Source organism: Pipra filicauda, unplaced genomic scaffold (assembly GCF_003945595.2).
Source record: "Pipra filicauda isolate LSUMZ 115617 unplaced genomic scaffold, ASM394559v2 scaffold50_size3627746_pilon, whole genome shotgun sequence".
In the NCBI taxonomy this organism is placed as follows: domain Eukaryota; kingdom Metazoa; phylum Chordata; class Aves; order Passeriformes; family Pipridae; genus Pipra; species Pipra filicauda.
Genome location: NW_024104654.1, coordinates 94416 through 102088, shown reverse-complemented (window position 1 = coordinate 102088; position 7673 = coordinate 94416).

Here is a 7673-nt window from a genome sequence, read left to right as displayed (position 1 = left end):
GGGTATTTTAGCCTACACTGAAAGACTTAGAGGAAACAAATTGCCTGAACCTAACAGTCTCATGTCACAGAAAAGTCCAAGAAGAAAGGTTTGCATTGTAAGCCATGGAGTATGTGTTACTTCTAAAACCGCACATTACTATGGGCTTAAAGACATCATTTTTCCCTGTAACCTTTAGCTTGACCTTTGGTAATTAGCCACTCTTTTTTCTCAGCCCAGAGAAACAGAGACTATTATCTAAAAAAGAAAGTTAGAGACCTTAGAAAATGTTCCAGAGTCCGTACTTCAGAATTCAGTTTGGAAGTAGCTAGCTAGTATAGACTTTCCATATAGCGTCTTTAATGTGCAACTGACAATAAAAAACTTACTTTTAGTAACAATCAAGAATTGCTTTTCTTCACAGGATTTAATTTTAGTGAATATTGCTACATCTTGAGATTGTTGTTCCCTAACATTTTTGCTTTAAGTTCCACCTTTTAAAAAATGCATGTCTACCTAGAAGCTGTCTTGCAGAAAACTTAAATAATATTTCAGTGTTGAAGCTCTCTAGACAAAGTGTAATTCAAAGTTATTTTTCACTATTAGTACATCAATTTGTTCCAATTCTTAATTTCAGGCTCTCTCATTCGACCCTTTTATGCAGATCAAGGCCACTGGCAAATCTGTGGCAGACTTTCACTGACATTCGTGGTGGGATTGGGTAAGAAAAGCCGAGCACTAAGACAGTTCACAATCCATGGAAGCTAAAGGTATCTTTCCAATCTTCAGAGGCCTTTAGAATAAGACTCAAGGATATATCACGTTTCTTTTTCATTAAAAAATTGGGATATCATTCTGAGACTACAAGACCAGACCGAAGACAAAGAAAGCTGATGGGACTTCATTGATGATGAAGCTGTTTCTGTCAGAGATGTATCTCTGCATTCACACTTTCCATGTTCCATGATGTCATGGAAGACATTTAAGAATATTGACTTATGTTGATCAGAGGTTAGCTCCTTTTTCTTCTTTGACAAATATATATTTACTAATTTCTTTGTAACAAAAGCCACTGTATAAAGTAAGTGAAGAAAATATCAGGACAGGAAGTGGAGAAGGTTTCCTGTAGGGAGACTTTTTTCTCCCCAAGTCAAAAGTGAAGGATTTGAAACGTGTAAGTAAAGGCACTCTGGGGCAGGCAGAAGGAGGCAAAAGACAGAGAGAAATTATGTTTCACACTCAATAGGACAGTCAGATGCAGTGTGAAAACAAGATATGGTGGTACATCACTATCATTACCACGCCTCCCACAAATTTTAAGTTTTACGAATTTTTCAGTGAAAAAAAAGGGAATAAACAAAAGCATTCTTGGACTTCATTAAACAATTCAGTGAAGTGCAAGTCCATTAAAACTGCCATATCTGAAACATTATGAATGTAATTCAAATAGTTCCAAGCCTTTTGCAAAACCATTTAAACACACTTAACGTAAATTAAACTTCAAAACCATTATTGGTGCTCTGCTCTCTAACACTATTAATTGACTAATATAAACTAAACTCACTGCAAAATCTTAATAAATCATATTGCTATTAAAGTACAAAGGAAATTTCAGCGAAAACTCTAGAAAACATACCAGTCATACCATACAATAGAGCACCTTGTACATTGAATGGAAAATGCATATCATAAAATGATAAAATATCTCATATTAGAAGAGAGCCATAAAGATCATCAAGTCCAAATCCAGATGTATATATAATCATCTGTACATTCAGTAAAATAAACCATGTGCTAATGCTAAAATGAATAAATCCACCTCCATTTCAAAGGTATCTCAGACATCAGAATTTCACTGATTTATTCTGATACGTTTGATTCACTTTGAGATTGCTTGAATTCAGCCTTTAGTTACCAACATGTTTGCTCAAATTTGTATTAATATCAACATCATCCTCCACTGGCATCCTCCTTGCACTGTTCCCACAGCAGGGACAAGCAACATACATCTTTGTGAACTAATGAAAGATCCATCAATGTTGCCACTTCAGGGTTCAATCAGGGGTTCATTTAATTTAGATAATAGAGAAGATCATCAAAGTTAGTTTGATGTAGGATGTATTTGCTAGAAAGGTGCTTAGAGATATAACAAAAAAACTAATTTCAAAACATCTACAGAAGTGGTAAAAGCATTCACTTTGAAAAGATTTGTTATGTTATTTATGTCTAGATTAAAATATTTAACTCTCTGAAGACCAACCTTTTAACAGTCTCCTTTTAATCCTTGTTTTTAGCATAATTTTTAATTATGAAAGTATCTTCTTATTTTTTTTTCCAGTTGTCCTTTTATTTTATTCATTAGAAAGCTTTTTGTAGTCCACTCTTCGGGCTCCCCATTCTATTGCAGGGCTCCCCATTCTATTGCAGTGCTCCCAGAGCTGTGGCTTCAGCAGCAGACTGGGGGAATGGCTGGGAACTCTACCAGGAGTGCTGAAATATGAACGTATGGCACTTAATCCTCAGGACAAGAAAAGACGTTTCTTCCTCAGCTTCTAAAATAGATGCACATTTTGGTGCGTCTGAGGCTTCAGAGAAAATTTCTCCAGGCTTCTGAGAAAAATGTCCCATTTTTTAATATCACTTCTAATTACATCCTTGGTTTCTTGACTGTTAATAACAGATCAGCTTGCTCTAGACAACTCACCATACAAATGTGACAATCATGTGTGAGAACAAAGGAAAACTGCATTTCCTTTTGATTAGCCAGAACACACTGTGAAGTGTTCAGCTGGCTCTGTGTCAGCTGCATGAAGACAGGTACCTGATCCAGCAAAAGGTATGATGGGACCAAGTTACCCCTTCAAAAATTTTCTTGGAGTTTCAACTGGCTGAATTAACTTGCACCAAGTCAATTCTTTACATTGCGTGAAGGTGGTATCTCAGACCTGGTATTTCTTACCCTAAAATTGAATTTACTGTTGAAAGTCTCAATGTCCGCTGAAACGCAGTCTGATGCTGGGACTGAAACCAGGCTTTTTACACCTGAATAAAGTACAGGCTAGCACTGAGGACATTTCAAATAAAGGTCATTCTATAAAAGAAGAGAGATATTCTGTACACATATACCTTGGGGATATTTTTGTTCTGAAATGCACTCTGATATTGAGTATACATCCTTCAAAGTCCCTGTACCATAACCACACATATCTGAGACTTCCCATTTGAAGAGAGGTCCAGGTGTGAATTTAAGCATATAACCATCAGTTTTGCAGGACCAGGACTTCTATATTTCACTAGCAAGTATATGAGGATATTTTGAAGGGTGATGGAAACAAGTGATGGAAAAGATATAAAGATTCAATATTTTGAATTTAGCAAAAACTACATGTAGGTGGGTTTATATGTGTTAATGAATTGCCATTGTCTAGGACACATATGGATTCACTGTAACAGAAGGAGTTTGGAGAAGAGAAGGTAGTCATCCCAAAATGGGGACTTGGGTGTTTCTGACTCATGGCTGCAAATACAGACACACAAACTATCTGGTTGTTTTAATGGAGGTTCAGGGATGGATGCATCCTTTTGTATGTCAAATAAAACAATTTTTCTCCTTATTGTGATCTGGAAATGATTGCAAAATTTATATTAAAAGCGTTTTGATTTGTGGTTCCTGAAAATCTTGTGTTTACTCTCAATGTTTATAGTGAATTGGCTTTAAAGTCAATTCAGAAAAAATTGTTATTCCTAGAGAAAAGAAATGTGGCCAAGGTTGGGTTTTCATCAGATGTTTTTCCTTCACATTTATGTTTTGTCCTGTTTGACTATTCATTTAGAATTCTAAGGCTTTTTTATTATTTGTGTAATCCTGTAGGGGAGCTACTATCTAGAGGTTTTGAATCTAATATCTTAGGCTGCACAAAAGGGCCATAAGATAACCTCCTTCCTTATCCTTCTGTTGCAGTTGACAGTGACTTTAAACATTCCAATAATGGAAAAGATCAGAGCTAGGAGCCAGCTTACAGCTTTTTTAAAGTGCATATACTAGTACTGTAACAACCCAGAGCTGGGAATGGAAGAGGAAAATAGAATAGCTGGTGGGGAGGGGAGGGGGAAAAGAGCAAGGAGGAAAGCAGGCAGAAACATTCTTTTAGTATAGTGCTACATTTTGGAATATCAACCAAAGCCTTAAATGAAAAAAGGAAAATTCAAAGTTACTCTAAAATGTGAAGCTATTTCAACTGAAAGAGTGCCTTGGAAGGCATTCCAGCATTTCTCGTGTTGACAGTGACTAAGGCAGGACTAGCTGTGAGCTTCCCTGCAGCTACGTTTGTCCTGTATTGTATGCTTCAAGGTCACCCATGTCACAAAGAGCACATGTCTCACTCAAACAATACACCCTGTTTTATAAACTGCATACATTTTTTAATTGCTCTCTCTGCAAGTGAGAGAGAAGGTTATAACAGAAGAAAATTGTTCAGCAGTGGTGAAGGTCAGAAGCTGAATAGATTTGTTTAACAAACTATCTCAGTACCATCTTTTTAATCCTTTGAGAAAGGAATAGAGCAGAAGGGCTGTTAAAGTTCAGTCTACTTCATTATTAATTTGCCTTTTTTCTTCCCTATTTACTCATATACTATAACACCTTCCACATCTAAGCAATGGCTCCAGGCAAAGCCAGGGTCTGGCCTTCAGCAAGAAACATGTGCTTGACTTACTGGGGCTTTCCAATATGATGAGGCCGTGGAGCCTCCAGCTGAAAGAAACAACTGAACATTCCCTATCACCTTCACTCCTGCTGCCCCAAAAAACCGTATGGGAAATGCAGCACAGCACTGATACCCACAGCATTAAATCCATTTTCCCTTTCACACTTGGCAACTGCCCACTGTGTTTACATAGACATACATGTATATGCAGATGGATGCTCATCGTCGTCTCCCCAACTCTGGAGATCAGTAGCATGGCTTTAACACAGTGCAGTGTCACCTGCAGATTTTGTGCAAGTGCAACTCGTTGTGCAAGGCACAACACCTGCGCAAAACCTGAGTGTAACTGGATATAACAGGGACCAAACAAAAAAATATTTGGATAATAGGATTGCAGGTGTTAAACTTACTCTTCAATAAACACAGTAGCTCTATGCATATAATAACCCACTAAGGATTTCACATATACAGCGTATACATACATACAACCTGAGAAGTCAGTAAAATGTCTCCATTGAACCATAGAGCAAAACTGACAGCAAAGTTGAAGAAGCACTGTTGTAAATAATTAATAGTAAAATAACATACAAATTGGGTCTGTCTAATACAACTGCCAGTACATCTCAACTAAGAATATCTGAAACTTTGTACCAAAATGCTTCATTCTGATGAGTGTGATAATGGAGGCCTGGCAGAAAATAAGACAGTGAAAATCCCCCAGTGTTCATGATTTTTCTTGGTGTAATTGTTTGTTGAGGAGCATGATAATAAAGGCTCTTAATATAGGCCAAAGCAAGCAGCTTCTGAGGATAAGATTGCCGCTCCACTGATTTCTGGTGCATTTCTGGTAAAGTCTTCCCAAGCAGCATGGCCTCTCTTCACTGCAGTTGGTTGGTCTATCTACCTGCAAGCTCTGCCTCAGCCCAAGGACACTACCCCAGGTGACTTTTCTTGACTTCCCTGGTTTTAAGACTCTTACAATAGGTTTTCTCCTGTGTAGAATCCTATGCACCATTGAAAAGATAAACCAAAACACCTTTAATGACATTTTCCTTAACTAACTTCTGGGGAGCAGGAACCCTTGCTACAATTAAGGTCACAGATCTTGGAAGGTGTAAAGAAAAGCTCTTATGCCCAAGGTGTCCATGAGGATGAATGGGTACTAGACCTTCTAGCCTGAGAGTGCATTACTTTTTCATCCATCCTTTCCCATTCCTATTTTTACCCATCCTGAGGGAACTGGACCCCAGTATCTGCTTGCAGCTCAGAGACAGGCACATTAGGTGGGAACCTGTGAAGGTCAGGACCTTATGGCGTGTTTCTCGCCACACTGAGGTAGGCACTTACATGGTGTGTGACATGTAATACTCACTGTCCAAATCTTTCTGCTCAACCCATGCACCTTGTTGTTGCACAGCAATTTAAATTAGTAGTAGAATGGCTAAGGCTTAGTAGAAGAGTAGGCCTAGAAAGCAACTTTGTTTGTGTGTGAAGTGGAAACCATAATCAAAAGATCTAGTCAGGCATGTATGCAACGATTTGTTACCTAGGATGTGGTTAAGGTCTGTTAAACAGTTTCTAGGGATAAGACAACTTAAGCAGATTTATGATTGGAGCAGATGATTATTAATTGTTATCAGTATGAAGTATGAGCTTGTTTGTAACTGCACCTGGTTTGCTGTGGAAACTGTAACTGGTTTGCCGTGGAAACTGCACATAAACTTGTTTGTGTATAAAAGCTGAACTGAAAATGAGGGTCTTCGGAATCCTGACTTTGGACGCTAGTCCTCAGGTTCCCGGGGCCCCGAATAAAGCACCGCATAAACCGGCACTCTGTTGGTTTGTGTTTATTCTGGTTACGGGCAACAGTTTTCTGGCGACCCAGACTGGGGACTCCGGGGGTAGCTGGGGCGGCTCACGCGCTGATCTACTCCACGCCGGCAACCAGGTGATTTCTGGGGAGACATCGACCCGTGCCCGACCCCGCGCCCGCCGGACAACCCATCCAGGTAAGCCCGGAGGTGCTTTATTCTTTTAGGTTTGTTGGTTGGGAGCCTGCCTATAAGACGGGACCGCAAGTTACCCGCTAGGTTGGGCTAAAGGTACCTCGGTTGGGAAGCCTAGGCGCTGGTCGTAAGACGTAGCGAAAGCCGCGCTGTACCAGCACTCGCCACTCAGAGGGAGAATTGGCGAGTTGGTTTTGGTTTTGGTTTTGGAATATGTACTTGGTTTATGTTGTTGTGTTGTCGTGCTGGTCGTTAAACGTATTGTTTTGTATGATTGTGGTATTGTGAATTTGAGGAATTCACATTGTGGTGTATTGTGAATTTGAGGAATTCACATTACGGTGTATGTGTGAGCCGGTATGATGCCGTTTAAAACTTTTAGAGCATTATCTTGTGCAGAAAAAGATATCCCTAGCGATTCTCCGCTTGGTTGCTTGTTAAAACATTGGAAGGAGGGAAATTTTGGACAAGAGTTAAACAAGAAACAATTGATTGATTACTGTAATAATGTATGGCCTCAATATGAGACAGAAGGAATGCAGTGGCCTAGAAATGGTTCATTGACTTTGGAAATTATAACCCCTTTGATGCGATATTTACGAGAGAATGAGAAGTGGGATGAAATACCGTATCTGGACTTGTTTTATTATTTAGAACATAACACTGAGTGGCAAAAAGAATGTGGTATTTTAGTGTTGAAAGAACTGAAACTGGAGGATGATAAATGTAAAGAATGTCAAGAGCGGAGTATAATGATATTGAAAGGATTGGATGACAAATATGAGCGGAAAATACGGTTTTCAGAACCAGAGGAGGATGTGTCTTTGTTAGTCTCCCCCGGTAGAACTCCAAGTGCGCCCTCGAGAGATAGTCTCCCTTCACGTGAGAAGGCACGGTCGCCCTCCATGCCCCCGTTAGAATCGTCCTCGGATGAGGAAGAAATGAAAGAACGAGGATATTATGTTGATAGAACTCCGCTAGC